We start from the raw sequence: 16,217 nt of genomic DNA, 5'->3' as shown, positions 1-16,217 counted from the left end.
AAACATGGATCTTCAATTGGTTCCAACTTATCCATATTGTTGGTTTGGGGCCCATAAATAGGCCCACTTTCATGGTGAGGGCTTCTTTTAAGGAGATCTTATAATAATATATTTATAGCAGAATTAAAAGGAGAATAAAGAATATCTAATAGAACACAATAAAGTCCGAACTCGCTATACTGCTAACTTTATTGTGATTTAATGGAAGGAAAATGGCTAAAAATATCAATCAGATTTTCTATGAAATTGCTCAAATTATCATGTCTTAATACCTTGGATCAATTCATATTCACGCCTTTAGTAAATTATCTTGTTTTTACCCTTGATTTTTAACGAAGCTCCAACTTGAATCTAGACTTTTTTTAGAAGTATCTAATTTTGATATGTGGAGTCCAACCAATCCCTGCGGGAGCTCCATTAAGTAATAGTAAGAACAAATACGAAATAATTGGCGACAACAAAGGCATGACTAAATCCAAAGTACAACGAAAAGAAGTAAATTTAAACCTTTTCCTTCTACTAAATACGGAGTTGCTTTGATAATTTTTTTTTAAAAAAAATTGCTTAACAAGTGATTAGACACCATAATATAACCCTTAAGCAAGGAATTAAAGAAATGATGACAACTAATATTGTGTAATTTGTCAATACAACTCATCATAATAACACTTTGTTTCTTTCCAAACACTTCAATGCGTAAAATCCATCTTCTTCCCCTAACTTTTCAATATTCAGTTGGAACATCACGTTATAATCATAACCAAACATTCAATCAATCATTTTCCGGATTTAATTGCTTCTTTCAAACAATAATCAGAAAAAACATGTAACGGTTTATCTATAATTGAAAATTTATGTAAGAATATTGTATTACTTATACAATAGACATTATGATTATAAAAATTGAGTGGATATTATCAAATTGTCTATTCAAGGGGTCGATTACCATGTTTCAACGTTTTGTCAGTCTCAAAGTCCAAATGATGTCAGATTTGAAGACAAAAGGATGTCAACTTTGGTATATCATTCAGCAAGTTAACAATCTCATCTATGTGATCCTTTAAGACTCAATTTCCTGATCTACACCTCCCCAACTCTTGCCTAGAAAAATGTGATAATGGTGGAGAAGCTGAAACCAGTCGTTCAGTCTCGTGCAATTTTTTAATTTAAACCTTCTCAGTACTGGTGAAACTCAATGTGGATAGTTACAGTAAGGGAAATTCAGGATTAGCAGGTGGTGGTGGTATAATCAGGGATCACTTAGGATCTATGATTCAGGCCTTTGCATACTTTATAGGCAGTATAGTAACAACATTGTTGAAGCCAAGGCAATGTTGAAAGGTGTGAACATGTGATTGGATGTTGGCTTACTTAATGTGATAGTCAAGTCTGATTTTCTTCTGGTTATCAATATTCTCAATGAGAAGCTCCCACCCTGGCAAATCAAACAGATCGAGATATTTAATGTGGCTGGAGCTGAAAATTTTGTTTTTAAACACATTTTTAGAGAAGGCAACTGTACTACTGACCTCCTTGCCAACATGGAGAGAAGAATGCAAAACTTTTTCTATCTTTGCTGAAGCTACTTTCCTACCTCTAAAGGTTAGAGCGTCATCGAATCTTGAATTTGATGGAATCCTAAAATTTCAGATTGAAGAAGATGAAGAGCAAATTCATTTCTGATGATAGCTGACTGCTTTGATCCTTTTTTGGTGTTAAGTAATATGTATTTTGTATTTTGATGAGGAGAGTTAACTTTAGGGATCATAGCAATGCAGGTGTGAGTTAGTCATTTAGGTAAACTAGCACCACAAAAAAATGCATGTAATGCTTTGGTGATATCAGTACCAATGATATCCTAGCAAACCTGGAAGAACTTAGCTGTGAATCCATCTGGCCCAGCGGCACTTTTAGGATCCATTGTCATTAGATTGCACCTAATTTCCTCTTCAGCAGGAAATTCAATCAAGGAGTTGTTGGTGTCGTCAGATATTATATTGTCTATGCTGCTCAAATTTGAGAAGTTATTATACTCAGCAATCTGACTGAAAATTCCTTTGAAATATCTCACTCCTGCCTCTGCCACTTCATTATTTCCTTCTACCCACTGTTGATTCTCATCCATGATTTTGTTAATGCATATTTATCTCCTTCTGTCTTTGATCACCTTGTGGAAGTATGCTGTATTTGCACCTCCATCCTCCAACCATCTTACTCTAGCTTTTTGTCTCAAAATAGCTTCTTGAATCTTGAGGTAATGAACGTAATTAGCATGAGCCTTAGCCAGGATTTCCCTGTTATTTGGAGTATAATCATCCTGGAGCGTTTTTTTCCAAAATGATGCTATCCTTTTCTAAATCTCTTAGGTTCATTATAAATGTCCTCATATGTTTCCTTAGACCATTTGCTTAAGTGAGAAGCAGTCTTCTTCAGTTTTTAGTGAAGTACCCACATGGGATTCCCTGTAACTTCTTCTTCCCATACCGCCTTATCGACCTCTTGAAATTGAGGATGGTCAGTCCAGATGTTTAGAAATTTGAAGTATTTGATATATTCCTCCTCTCTGTTAGAAAACTGCACAAATAAAACAGGGGAAAATTGAGCAAGTCTATGTAATGTTGTTAGTAAAATCTTTTCTAAAGTATTGAACTCCAGATTGAGCAAAATTTTACCATCTCTTATCAGTTGTAACCAAAGTGGTTTTATAAAAGGCAGATCTATCACTGAAAATGTTCTTTTAGCACAAGAAATCATCCAAGACATGGGAAAACCAAATGTGGGAGACAATGTTGTCCTTAAGTTAGACATGGCCAAAGCATATGATAGGGTATCCTGGTCTTATTTATGTAAACTGATGAGAAGGTTGGGATTTTGTGAAATTTGGATAGACATGATCTATATGCATATTTTAAGTAATTGGTACTCTCTCCTTGTTAATGGAATTAGACATGATTTCTTTAAATCTGAAAGAGTCCTGAGACAAGGAGATCCCATTTCCCCTTCTTTATTTGTCATTTGTGGTGAATTCCTTTCTATGAAACTAAACTCTTCAAACACCAAACCTGAATTCACTGGTTTTAGTATGAATAAAAAAAAGTCCTAATATCAATCATTTAGCTTTTGCTGATGACATAATATTATTTTCCAGTGGATACAGGAAATCAATTACTATGTTGATGGAGACACTCAATACTTATGAAAAAGTCTCAGGACAGATGGTGAATAAGCACAAATACAATGTATCTTTGTCTAATAAGGAGCAACATCAAGCTATAATAAGGATTAAGGAGATTATAGGGATAGTGCAAAAGAATTTTCCTATCAAATACCTTGGTTGTCCACTTTATGAGGGAAAAAAATCTACTGCCATTTTCTCAGTTATGATGAGTAAAATACTAAGCAGAATATGGGGATGGCAATCAAAATTTCTATCAGTAGGAGGGAGAGCAGTGTTGATCAGACATGTATTACTTTCAACGCCAATACACATGTTTGCAGCAATCTAACGTTCAGTAGGAGTTTTAAATCAGTTGGAGAAAACGTTAAACAAATTCTTGTGGGGAAGAACAGATGAAGTAAAGAAGCGTCACTGGGCTTCTTGGGAAAAATTATGCTATCCATATGATGAAAGAGGAGCAGCTTTTAGAAGACTTAAAGATACTTGTGCTTCTTTCATTGTGAAGCAATGGTGGAACATAAGGACTAATAGATCTTTATGGGGTGAGTTTGTGTTGGCAAAATATTGTCAAAGAATCCACCCCATGAAAAAAAGATGGTATTCTGGGAACTCTCACTCTTGGAATGCCATGTACAAAGTTAAAAATTTAATGGATCATCATATCCAGTAGAAGATTGGCAAAGGAGAGCTTTCCCTATGGTATGACAACTGGATAGGCATTGGGGCTCTGTGGAACTTTCTACCAGAAGATAAAATTCCAAGGGATGTCAAGTTATCAGTGTCACGACCCAACCCCGTGGGCCGTGACTAGTGCCCGAGCTGGACACCCATACACACTTACTTACCAAATCAGCATATCAACGACTTATCCATATCCAACATATATTAATTATTACAGATATTAAGGGCAGATGTTATCTTAAGCGGTCACACATATCAAACACATCATATAGGAGCCGCCAAGGCTGTCGTAGAACATATCGTCCAAAGCATATACATAAGTATATATACATACAAGCCGTTAAGGCTGTCATAGCAAATAGGACCGCTTAGACGCAAATCACAAACATAACCGAACAATAGCGACCCATGACCCACATATATGTCTACAGGCCTCTAACAAACACAACAGAAACATATGACGGGATAGGGCCCCGTCGTACCCCTGAATATACACATACATATATATAACGGAAGAGTCTGTACCAAAATATGAGCTCCAGAACAAGGGAGCACTCCAAGGCAGCAAAATAGATAGCCTAAGCTGTCGGGTCACTCACACGAACGTCTGTACCTGCGGGTATGAAACACAGCCCCCGAAGAAGAGAGGGTTAGTACGGAATATGTACTGAGTATGTAAGGCATGAAATACAACTGGAAAGATCATAACTGAAATAGAGATTCCGGAAGTTAAGTGTCATAATAAGGAAAACACTGTACCTGTGTAGTACGGATCAGAATCAAACATTTTCATATCACATACCGTACCCGGCCCATTATGGAACTCGGTGAATGGAATCATGTCATTATGTCATCATGAATACATGTATACATATACCGTACCCGGCCCTCTAGTGAGGGACTCGGTGAATAGAGCCATGCATGCCAATATCATATATCATATATCATATATCATATATATATATCGTACCCGACCCTCTAGTGAGGGACTCGGTAAGTGAAGTCATATCATCATATCAGTATGCCATCATATCATCATGCGTATACATATATACATACCGTACCTGGCCCTCTAGTGAGGGACTCGGTGAATCACATCATCATATGCCCTCCTGGCCATCATAACATATCATCATCTCATCACATCATCATATGCATATACCGTACCCGACCCTCTAGTGAGGGACTTGGTGAACAATGCAGCAGGGTGCGCACGATAACATACCCGGCCTGGGACTCGATGAATAGACATATTGAGGCTTGCACGAACAGAGTCGTGAGAAACTATATGCATATAAATCAAGACTCGATAGATAGGTGCGCAAATTGACACTTGAGGATCATAACTGAAACAGAGATTTACCAGAATCAAACATGATCTTTAAAAATATCAAAGCACTTGCCTTTTCAAAACGGAAATCATGTATGTCATCAGCATAAATCAAAAATGAAAGTCATGTATCAATATAATGTCGTGGAACGTACGGCCTGATCCATATATCATAATGTGTTAATATAATGTCGTGGAACGTACGGCCTGATCCATATATCATAATGTGTTAATATAATGCCGTGGAACGTACGGCCTGATCCATATATCATAATGTGTTAATACGGCCCGATCCATATATCATAATGTGTCAGTTCTAAGACTCGATGGACACGTATACTTTCCGACACCCGAAGGCTCCGAAACAAGTTTCGGGTCAATCCGACTTAGTATGAGAAAGTTATGAGCGTTTGAAGTACAAAACCTTCTACGAACATTTCAGAAGCCATTTTTGGAAAATCGAAGCAATAATCATATCAAGTATCTTTCGGATATCGTATGGATCAAATCAAATATAGCCTTTGGAATCATATGTACATATCAAAGTGTATCAAAGACTTAACGGAATAGTCAGACGTGCTATCATTTGAAAATCAAGACATTAGCCAAGTCGCTTATCTCTCGAATGCCAATTCGGAAACATATCAAGTAGATCTTCGGACAACATAGATGCGCATCAAAATCATATGAAACAGCTTATGGAAATCAAGGACATTAGCCATCCTAGTGGCTCTAAGAATAGGAATTTCTTTGCAATCATACATATACGTCATTTGTTCGTTCCATAAAGATCATGCCAAAAGAAAGAAAGGGTAAGCCTTACATACCTTGCCCGGTTTCTATGCTAATCCGAACTTAAGTCTTTGGCTTCGCAATATCTACAACAATATTCATATATACCAAACATTAGCCATAACACTTAAGAGTCCAATTCTAAACCAACACTTTATCTATAGAAATTTCGATAGCATTTCCCCTGTAAATGCAACATCCCCGAGAATTCAACTCGGCCAAACATACAACAACAAATCCGAGAATTTAACTCGGCCAAAATATCAACAACAATACCAACAATTATTCTAACAATATCCACAATCAGTTCAAAACGCATACTAGCATTAGCAACTTCTTTCTACAAACTTCAACGGCGTTTCACTTATATTTAATTCATATTTACTCACACCTTCAGGTACTAATCCGAAGCCATTCAAACAATGTTCAAGAACGCTTCAAACAATCCGCACAATATTCACAATAATCCAACCAATATGCCATTCCATCCGAAACCTTCCAAATTCAACAAGAACAATAACAACACATTTCTTCCTTTCAAATTCATGAACTACACCAACAATTCACACACTAACAACATTGTTTTCCATAATTACAAGAAGGCTATATTCAAATCACATTAACTTCTAAAACAACTCTCCAACCATTACAACTTCACTAGAATCATTAAACTTTCATTTTCATCATAGGATTCATGACAACAACAACCAAAATACTAGATAAAATTAGTTCATCATCCCTACACATTACAATACATACACGGCCAACACCCACACACACGGCCACCACACAACTTCCATGTTTTCATGAATTTCATTCATTTCTACATACTACAACATACACAAACCTTTCCATAACATATAAAAGAAGATTAAATCTTACCTTTTTCCACTTATCTTCTTTCTTGGCTAAAGTTGCTCCTTGCAAGAATAGATGTTTTTCTTGCTCCAATAATTATACCACGTTAAAGAGGGCCCTTGAATTAGTAGGAATATTAGAAGAAATAATTTTTTTTATCAAGATTTTTGATCTTCAATTTTGGTCTCCTTGGCCGAAAATGGGAGGGTCTTTTTTCTCTCCAAGTTTCTTGATTGTTCTTGTGTCAAAGATGAATTTGTCATCTTTTAATTACATATATTGAACTCCCATATGGGCCTTGGCCCATTACCTTGGCCGGCCACCTTGGCCTATTATTCAAGCCCAACTTTTTTTTTTTTTTGTAATTCATGAAAAATTATTCTCCAAATTCCAAATTTGCCCTTAGCCTTCCTCCATATTTCTATGAGTCATCTTGCGAATTTTCCTTTTTACCCCTAACCTTTCTTAACATTTTCACATCAAAATTTTCTTAAGCAACTTGTGTGCTAAACAAAAATCAAAATATAACCTCGTCCTTAACTTCCCGCGATTTTCTTGAATTATCCGAATGTACAAAAATACGGGATATAACAATCAGAGGTGCTGATTAATGGACAATGGCATTGGAGGGTTGGGATGTTCATTTACCTAACCATATAATGAGTCACATTTATGCAAAGAAAACAATTCTTCAATTTGACAAGGATGATACGACTATTTGGTCACCTGAACAGAGAGGTCAATTCTCAGTAGCCTCTGCCTGGCATCTATTGAGACAGAAAAGACTCAAATGTTGGGTTGACACTATGACTTGGAACAAGAAGGTACCTTTTAAAATGAATTTCATTTTGTGGAGAGCTATAAGGGACAAAATCCCTACGGATGCTAGGCTTGCCAAGATGAGAATTTATGCACCTTCTAGATGCTGCTGCTGCAAGAATCCAAAGGAAGAAGATATTGAACACCTGATGTGTTCTGGAGATTTTGCCAAGAATAAATGGGCAGTTCTATGTGGTCCAGTTGGTATACCTTATTGCAACATACCACTGAGGCTATTACTTAAATATTGGTGGACTTGGAAAACTAAAAATCCTGTCTTAGCATTCCTTATGAAATGTTTACCAATTGTGGCAGTGTGGGAGTTATTGATGTGATTCTTCGAGTTAACAAAGAACCAATCGACCGGGATCTTGTTCTTGAAGCAGTTTGATGGGCAGATTCAAGAAACGGATATATCTCAAGTTGTAGGCGTAGGATTAAAGTGATTCAAAAACTATGTGAAAGATGACGATTTGAACTATAAAAATAACTATTGAATGGTTTAAATCAAGTAAGTATTGAGGGCAAAACGATGGAAAGAAAATTAAGGTTCTGGGTATGAAGTAGAACGAATTTTAATCAAGAAACGCGTTCTTGAATGATCAAGAACAAATAAAGTTCCTAAGTCACTACTTGAAATCAATTAACGTGATAAAGAAACACCACACGCAACTGAAAATAAGGTAAAGACTATCACCACCTTGCTTGGAACCAAAAACAAGGATAAAAAACAAGAAATAGAGAGAATAACCCTATTGCAAAATTTAGGTTTATGCTAAAAACGTGAATAGTGTTTAACAAAGAATAAGAACCCTTTATATAGGCCTAGGGTCTCTTCTTTGATGACTACAAATCCCTATTCTACTCTAGCAAGGAAGTAGCTAAAAACAAGGAAAGTAAAATCCCTATTCTATAAGGAAAGGGGAAAGTAAAACCTACTAGAACAAGGAAAATAACTAATCCTAATTTAAGAAGGAAATAATTTTAACTTGGCTTCTTGGGCTTGAAATCATCCTTGGGCTTCTTGAATTTGAAGACAAGTCCACATACCAATTCTTGGGTTCACAAGAGCTTGTTATTGACGCCCTAAATAACAAAAGCCCAATATAGCTTCTTGATTTGCATCAGTTATGGAAAGCAAGATGTGGAGCAAGTATGGAAAAGAATCTCATAACATCAGAAGGTGTATTAGTCACATTGCCGAGACATTAACTCACCTAGTTGGGACTTAATTTGTCAATGTTAAATTGAATCCTAACTGGGAGAATATTGTCCAGCTTATGGGAAGCAACATCATCAGTAAGAGAAATATAATGGTTAGGTGGCTCAAACCATCCATTAGTTTTGTGAAGATCAACTCAGATGGTGTTGCACCTCATTTTTACCAAGGCTAAACAAAGCACAACTTATGGAACTCGAAAATAATTATGTACAGAGTCGCCACCTAGCATTTAAGGTATACTAGGGTACCTATAAATTATTAATATATGCAGCTTAACATGGTCTACGAAAATAAGTGAGATTTTAGGTAAGGGTTCAAATTATTCCGAAGGGAAGGTGTTAGGCATCCTTCAGAATCCACAAATGTGGTTCCCGGCTGGACCAATTTAACTATACGAGGGATGTGAAGGGTTGATTCTTATTTACAAAAATTAATAGAATTTAGACTAAGAATAACTAACATGAATGTCTATGTAGTAAAAGGTGTAAGTATTTACATATGTATAAAAATACGCATTACGTGATAATTTACAAGTAAATAAAGTGCGCAATTACAGTGACTAAAATTTTTAGCTTTAAATGAATATATTATAAAGGTATTTACTTAACAATGAACGATTTTCTTCTGAATGAAAAAAAAAACAGATTTAAACATATGTGATATAAAAAATTATTTAAAAAGGTTATCTGCAACTTAAGAGCTTGAGTATGTGAAAAGGTATAAGGAACGGACATGAAATTATTCTGCACGCAAGGTGAGTTAACTAAATTAACTAGTCAAGTATGTACACCTAATCAATTAATTATGAGAGTACATTTTAAAACCTAAATATTGAGGCAAATCACCCTATTTATTTACTTAAGTGTGCTAAGCTACTAAATTAAAACTCTAGCGAAACGTGATAACTATAAGAATATTAGCTACGAAAAATAATAACTGTCTAATGTTAATTTATCTAAAACACATAAAATTTAAATCACATAAGCAGATCATAAATGAATACCACCAACCTGCACCCTAAAAAAGTAAAGTTTCACTATATTTTATGCTTGCATAATTTAAGAATGTAAAAAAAAAATATAAACAAAGAGTTTAAAAAGCTATTTGAACTTCTTTTGAGTGTCATCTTCAAAAGTAACTCCGGATGCCTGCATGAGACTTAATAAAAATGTTAGTAAGAGAATAAATAATTATCGGATGAATTAAAAAAAAAAAAAAGTAATGAATAAACTTAAAATAAAAACCCGTCTTTGTACATGAAAGGCCTTGGAAATCGACGAAAATTTCTTCATCGGCCATTCATCATCCCCAGAAGATGCTGATGTCCCTGTCTGTTCTATCATCATTGCAAGGACCAAATGAAATAAAACTTTAAACAAAACACAGGAAGAAACTTAAAATTATTCTCTACAAGAGTTAATACTTAAGAGAAACAAGTGCATGCCTAAGATCAAATATTTTGAGCTATGCAACATACATTTAAAACAACCCCAATCAACCAAGAATGCAGCATTACTGTTATTCAACATTGCATATGCAAATTAGATACATTCAGCACAACTATTTACAACATTAAAATCTTGGCAAACACCGAGGAATGCAAAGACATAATAAAGATTGAGACGGACGAATGCTGAGAGAAATCCAAAGAAACCGCCATCGCGTGGACAAAATTCGATGACTCAGGCAAATGTACTGTCTACACGATGGAGGTTCATTTGGATATCTGTTCCAAGGATGAACAACAAAAGGAGTAATCATTATATAATCAAAACAAAATCCAGCATTCCAAGATATCTAACTAGAAAGATTCTTCCTTTGACAAAAGTACACCAGACACGTTGATTAATTAACTTAGGATCCATTAATCCATACGATTATTTCATGATTTAAAGCTCAAAGCTACAAAAAAGGAATGCAAAATAAATAAAGAATTGGCAAAGCCTCAAGCCTCAGCTAAAAAGTTTTGTTCATAGTAAAATACTCAAAAGTATATTTAATTACCATCATGGGCAGTCACTCTTTTGCCTTAAAAATGATAGCCAAACTCACCAAATATGTCTCAAATGCAGCAACTATTTTAAGACAGTAACTCAATTAGTAGTATTTGTTCATTTTAATTCAGCAACAATCCACAAACGAGACAGTAGGCTCATCTAGCATTGCAGGCAAGGTAGCAAGTCAACAAGTTTGGGATCTGAACTCCCCATTTTAATTTCGAATCTGCCCGAGGTAAGGAACAAATTCCATGGAGGACTTGCTATATTTTGGCGAACAAGAGCTGAAGGAGCAAAAAGAGCGTCAAGAACTAAGCCGAAAGAGGAAGATTCGAACCTGTTTTTGGGTGTGTCGGAGTTCACCGGAGCTCAAAGCTCCAGTGTAGAGGGGCGGCGGCTGTCGACGGCGACGGGAAGAGAGAGAGAAAGAGATGAAGTGGGGCAGCGGGGCGTTGGAGAACGGAGGGTGTAGTGGGCTGGTGGTGGAGACGGTGGTGGTCGGCTGTGAGGGAGATCTGGTTTTTAAAAAAAAAATGAAAGTGACAATGATAGAGATGGAGGTTTTGGGTGGTGGCGGCGTGAAGTGAGAGGAGTGAGGAGAGAGAGAGGAAAAAATGTTTTAGGTTTTAGAAGAGAGGAAAAAATCTGAGTGTTCAAGTGTGGTGTGTGTGTCTCCAATAATTAAATTAACCCCACCCTTTTCTTATAATATAAACAAACACTTCTTTTTTTTGCCCAAAAAATAATGAAGCCATACCCCTTTGTCCCCAACACATCACCTCAATCAACTTTTTTTTTAAAAAGTGATAAGACCTTTACTTGATCGAATTCTTGCTCCGCTTTTAAAAATTAATTGCTCCAATTTTCTCTACACTGTCGGACTGTACTAAAATAATAATTAATTAATACATGTGTAAATAATAACGTAAGTATAAAATATAAATATTAATGTGCAAGATATGAAAATGTATTGCTATAAAATTAAGAAACAATTATTAATTGCACGAAAATGGTAGTATTGTGCTATACATGTGCAAAATAATGATTCTTCAAAAAAAATGACAATAAATTGAGAAAATTCCTAAAAAAGGATAATCATCAATAAATTGTTGAAAAAAATGTAAAAATGTGTAAAAAAATGTATTTCGTGCTCTTTAACGAATCAGGGCCCCCCAAAACGTTAATTTTAAGCACGTCGAGCCAAAATTAGGTGTCAACAGATGGTAGCTGTAAAAATGATATATGTGGAGGAGGAGGGGTGATAAGGGACAATGAAGGCCAACTAATCTTTGCTTATTCACTAAGCCTAGGAGCTGGTACCAGCAATTGGGCAGAGGCTAAAGCTTTGTTGTATGAGAACAAATGTTGCATAACTAATGGCTATGAGATGATACTTGCCGAAAGTGACTCCAAAATCCTTGTGGACTGTGTGAATGACCTAAATCATACACCATGGAAAATCCAGGATGAGGTGGAAGAACTGAAAAAGCATATGGAATCCACTGGTTTTATCTTGCAACACTTTTATAGGGAAGCAAATAAAGTAGCAGACAAGCTTGCCTCACTCAGCTTCTCAGACTCTCAGAACAAGGTTTTTGAGGTTTTTGTTGATCTTCCTTCAGAAGTTAAGGGGCTTATGACAATGGACAGATGGAATCTAGCCTCCTTTAAAACAATCACAAAGAAGAAGAAGGAGATAACTTGGGATCCACCTTGATAGATAGGATCATAATTGTCTATATATAGGAGTAGACATAGTTAGTAATCTTGATACTTGGTTTCATGTATGTGTTGACACCCAATTTTGTCCCTCCTTTATTTAATTTTACTTACTCGGGCGTCTAAATTAACTGACGAGCTAAATACTTTATTTTCACTACTATTATTTTCTACTTTGCAAAATATTTATTTTTCTACATATTAATTATTTATTGTCTTTACATAATATATATTGTACCAGCTATCAAATTAGAAGCCCGAAAATAATTTAAATAAAGAAAGAGGAACCCATATTTTCGGACCAACATTTGAGCCCAAATGCCCAACCAATGTTTAATTCGGATCAGCCCACACCCTTTAACAGCTTACACGGACCAGACCACAACACCCGGTCCAGCCCATACCATACCCAACCCGGCCCACTACCTAAATTAAAACCCTAAACTCTTTAATCCCTAAACCTATCCGCCTCCCTCTTTCTTTCCTTTCCCTTCTCTCTCTCTACTATCCCCCTCACCTTCTCTCTCTCGCTGAACCTCTCTCTGCCATCCCACGTTCCCCGCTCCTCTCCACTCACTGCTGTCCCCCCACGCCTCTGCCATCTCCACTTCCCCTTGTTCCCCACGCCGTTCGTCTCTCTCCCACGCTCCTCTCTTTACTTTAACACAAGCAAAACCCTATAAATGGGGTGGAAGTTGAGTCGTTTGAGGGGGGGATTTTAGGAGCAAAAACCTAACAAAAACAGATCAAAAATAGACGAAAATCCCAGAGGGGAGGAAGATTTTCTCTCATAACAGTCTTGAGCTCCCCTTTTTTTTTTTTTTTTTTTTTTTTTGTTTTGAACTTTAAAGATCAGGAAAACACTTTTGTCGAAGATGAGAATTGTGATGGAAGATTAAATTCTTGACGAGTCGATTAACTCTTGTCGTATCTCGGCAAGAATTTTCATTACACAGAGGTACTTTAAATTTACTCAAGTTCCGAATCGATTCATAACGAGAGAGTAGATTTGACGACCTCGACACCCCAGTTCGTTGCACACAAAAGAGGTAAACTTCGATACATTCATTACTCATGGTCTTTAGTTTTTGTTTTGGTTAAGATTTGTAGTTTATTCTGCGATATGTTTAGTAGTTATGTAGTTTCTGTGTCGTTACGTTATTTGTTTGATGTTTGGGAGCTGTTAGGATAGAACACTAATTGCTAAGAAATAATTTGAAAGGCGTATACTGTAGTTTTGATTATTTAGACTGAATTTCTAGGACTTGAAACCGATTTAAAGTCGAATATACATAGGATATACAGCGGGTTATCAAGCTAAGAAGAAGTTATACATTCGATATACATCTGATATATACACCGTAGAGTGTATATCTTAGGTATATTGCGTATGGGAACTAAAACTGCCCTGTTTTATTTGTGTCTTTTAGTTGTTCGAACATGATTTTAAGCCTGAACTTGTTTTCATCTAACTATTTTTGTTGGTATTGGACCTTTCTGCCTAATTGCTAAAGATCCGACATATATACATGAAGAACACTAAATGTGATGCGTTGCTTGGTCTGTTGTTCAGTACTCTCCAGTTTACTGCCTTTATGCATATCACTGCTACTTTGTATTTTCTATGAGCTGGTCCAGTTGATCTGTGTATATGTAGGTGTTGTTGGTTATGATAAATATATACAAATGTTGTCCACGTTGAAAGAGTACTGATTTTGAGCATGTTTTGGACTGCTGTGTGCTTTTGTGCTTTGTTTGTACAATTCTGTTCATCGTGTCTTTTTTTTAGATTGGTTCAGTTACGTGCACAGTATCTAGGCTTTTGTTTTGTTTCTTTTGTTTAATCTAGTGATCATGCTTAGTACAGTTAATCTTATTACTTGTTTGGCATAATTCTTGTGCCTTGACTAGCATAGTTATCATGTTTAATTAAGGTTCAGTTTGTTTATCCTGCTTCAAGTACAATGGTAATTTCTTATTTAGTCTAGCGGACATGTCAATGGGAGGCCAATCTCCTACTTCTGTGTTAAGTCTTGGTTATTATTCTGTTTGAAAACAATGTTGATTTTTTTTGTCTCTCTATCCGGTATTTGTTATCTGTTTAATTATGGAGTCAGTCCGTTAAATTTCTTTGTGGAGTATTTCAGCCTGTCAACAGTATTCCTCCATTATAATGGTAGTTTGGATTAAGTAACATTTCTCTGTATCAACTTGAGTATTAGCAACCACTCAGTTGTTTCAAAACATCAGCTGACTAAGATTTTGTTCAGCTAAAATGTCGCTTGTCTAAAATCTATTGTTTCAGTTGTATCAAAAATGAATCTTTGTTCACTTTCAAGCAAAGTGCAATTAGTTACTATCATGTAATGTTGAGTATCCCTTCTTTGACAAACTAGTTTGGCGAGGCTATAAGCTTGAGAGGTCGTTTGAAACATGCTTAAACACTTTGAAATTTTCCTCAAACTCGTTTTCTTAATAATACATTCTTCTCTCCGATACTTTACGCAATCAGTCAATCAGTTCAGTTAGTTAAATATCTTTCAAGGATAATTTAAGGACCTCAAACTATAAGCCTTCAAACATTTGCCTTTCATTTAGAATCTCTATTTGAGGACTGGATATGTGCGTTAAGTGTTTCATTTCCTAGTTCACACTTCGTGCCTTAATATGTATCATGAAAATATCAACTGTTTTCTGGTTTTGAAGATTTAGGTGTCAGAAAATAGATATTACGCAGATCCTGTTTTGTTAATGTTATTTCTATTGAGCCAGTTTTGACACATCAGTTCGTTAAAAGAGCACGAATTCGGGATTTTATATTTGGTACAAAATCTGGTTGTATGATTTATGTGGAAAATGTCCCTGTGAACCTCATTTTTTACAACTAATAAGATTGATTCCAATTTGAATGACAAAGAGGTAGGAAGAGATGTTGATAAGCTGGTCTTGCTAAATAGAAATCCTGTTTGTCGGACTATTTCCTAATCATATTCATGCTAACACTTGCCTATAAAAATGAACAGAAGCAAAATCAGTGAATAAAATGCGTGTCTTTTGCCAACAGCAGTGATAGTAATAACTGGTCAACACTTGTCTACTTTATTTGTTTTTCTTCGCTTTTGAATCATGAGTCCAAAAGGCAATGATAGGTGCTTTGTGTTACGGGGTGGTTCTCTTATATCATTATGATATATTAGTAGGAGAAAATCATGTTTAGCCTCTGTTTGAACAGCCATTAACGACTTTATTTCAGTGTTGCGATTGGAAATTTTGAGTTTATATTCGAATGAGGTTGTGTAAAGCTGATAATCTTGTTTGGATAAATGTCTTTCAGGGACTTGAATCAAATCAGAAATCGTGTAAGGTGTCCGTGAGAAAAATGTTTCTTTGATTCTACTCTTGTAGTATGATATAAGGAAATTGATGTGTGCTATGTTTCAGTATAAGAATATCGGCTTTGAATTTGTTTGTTTTCTTCGGGTGACTTGATATTATGGCGAATGTAGTGTTTTGAATTTGTTTGGCATAAGTTCTTTAACTTTCTTTTTTATCCTCCATAATGACTTTAATTGGGTTTTTCTTCTAATCCTTTTCATTCTCTCTCTTGCATGAACTGGGAAT

At 35.7% G+C, this 16,217-nt stretch overlaps 1 long non-coding RNA gene across 6 annotated transcripts; it reads right to left on the bottom strand.

Moving 5' to 3' along the window:
* Nucleotides 1–1,246: 1,246 nt before the first annotated feature.
* Nucleotides 1,247–11,534, bottom strand: LOC132636870 (uncharacterized). Of its 6 annotated transcripts, XR_009581481.1 has the most exons (4): nt 6,864–11,534; nt 6,017–6,067; nt 4,385–5,205; nt 1,247–2,574 (listed from the first exon to the last, which is right to left on the bottom strand). It is a non-coding gene; the product is annotated as an uncharacterized LOC132636870 (long non-coding RNA). The 6 variants fall into 6 exon arrangements; XR_009581476.1 differs by having other exon boundaries at nt 4,385–4,472; nt 4,919–11,534; XR_009581477.1 differs by having other exon boundaries at nt 4,385–4,472; nt 4,924–11,534.
* Between the last annotated feature and the right edge of the window lie 4,683 nt (nt 11,535–16,217).

This window comes from Lycium barbarum, chromosome 4, assembly GCF_019175385.1.
Source record: "Lycium barbarum isolate Lr01 chromosome 4, ASM1917538v2, whole genome shotgun sequence".
Classification (NCBI taxonomy): domain Eukaryota; kingdom Viridiplantae; phylum Streptophyta; class Magnoliopsida; order Solanales; family Solanaceae; genus Lycium; species Lycium barbarum.
The sequence above is the reverse complement of the archived record's forward strand: the minus strand, read 5'-3'. Positions and strand labels throughout refer to the sequence as shown.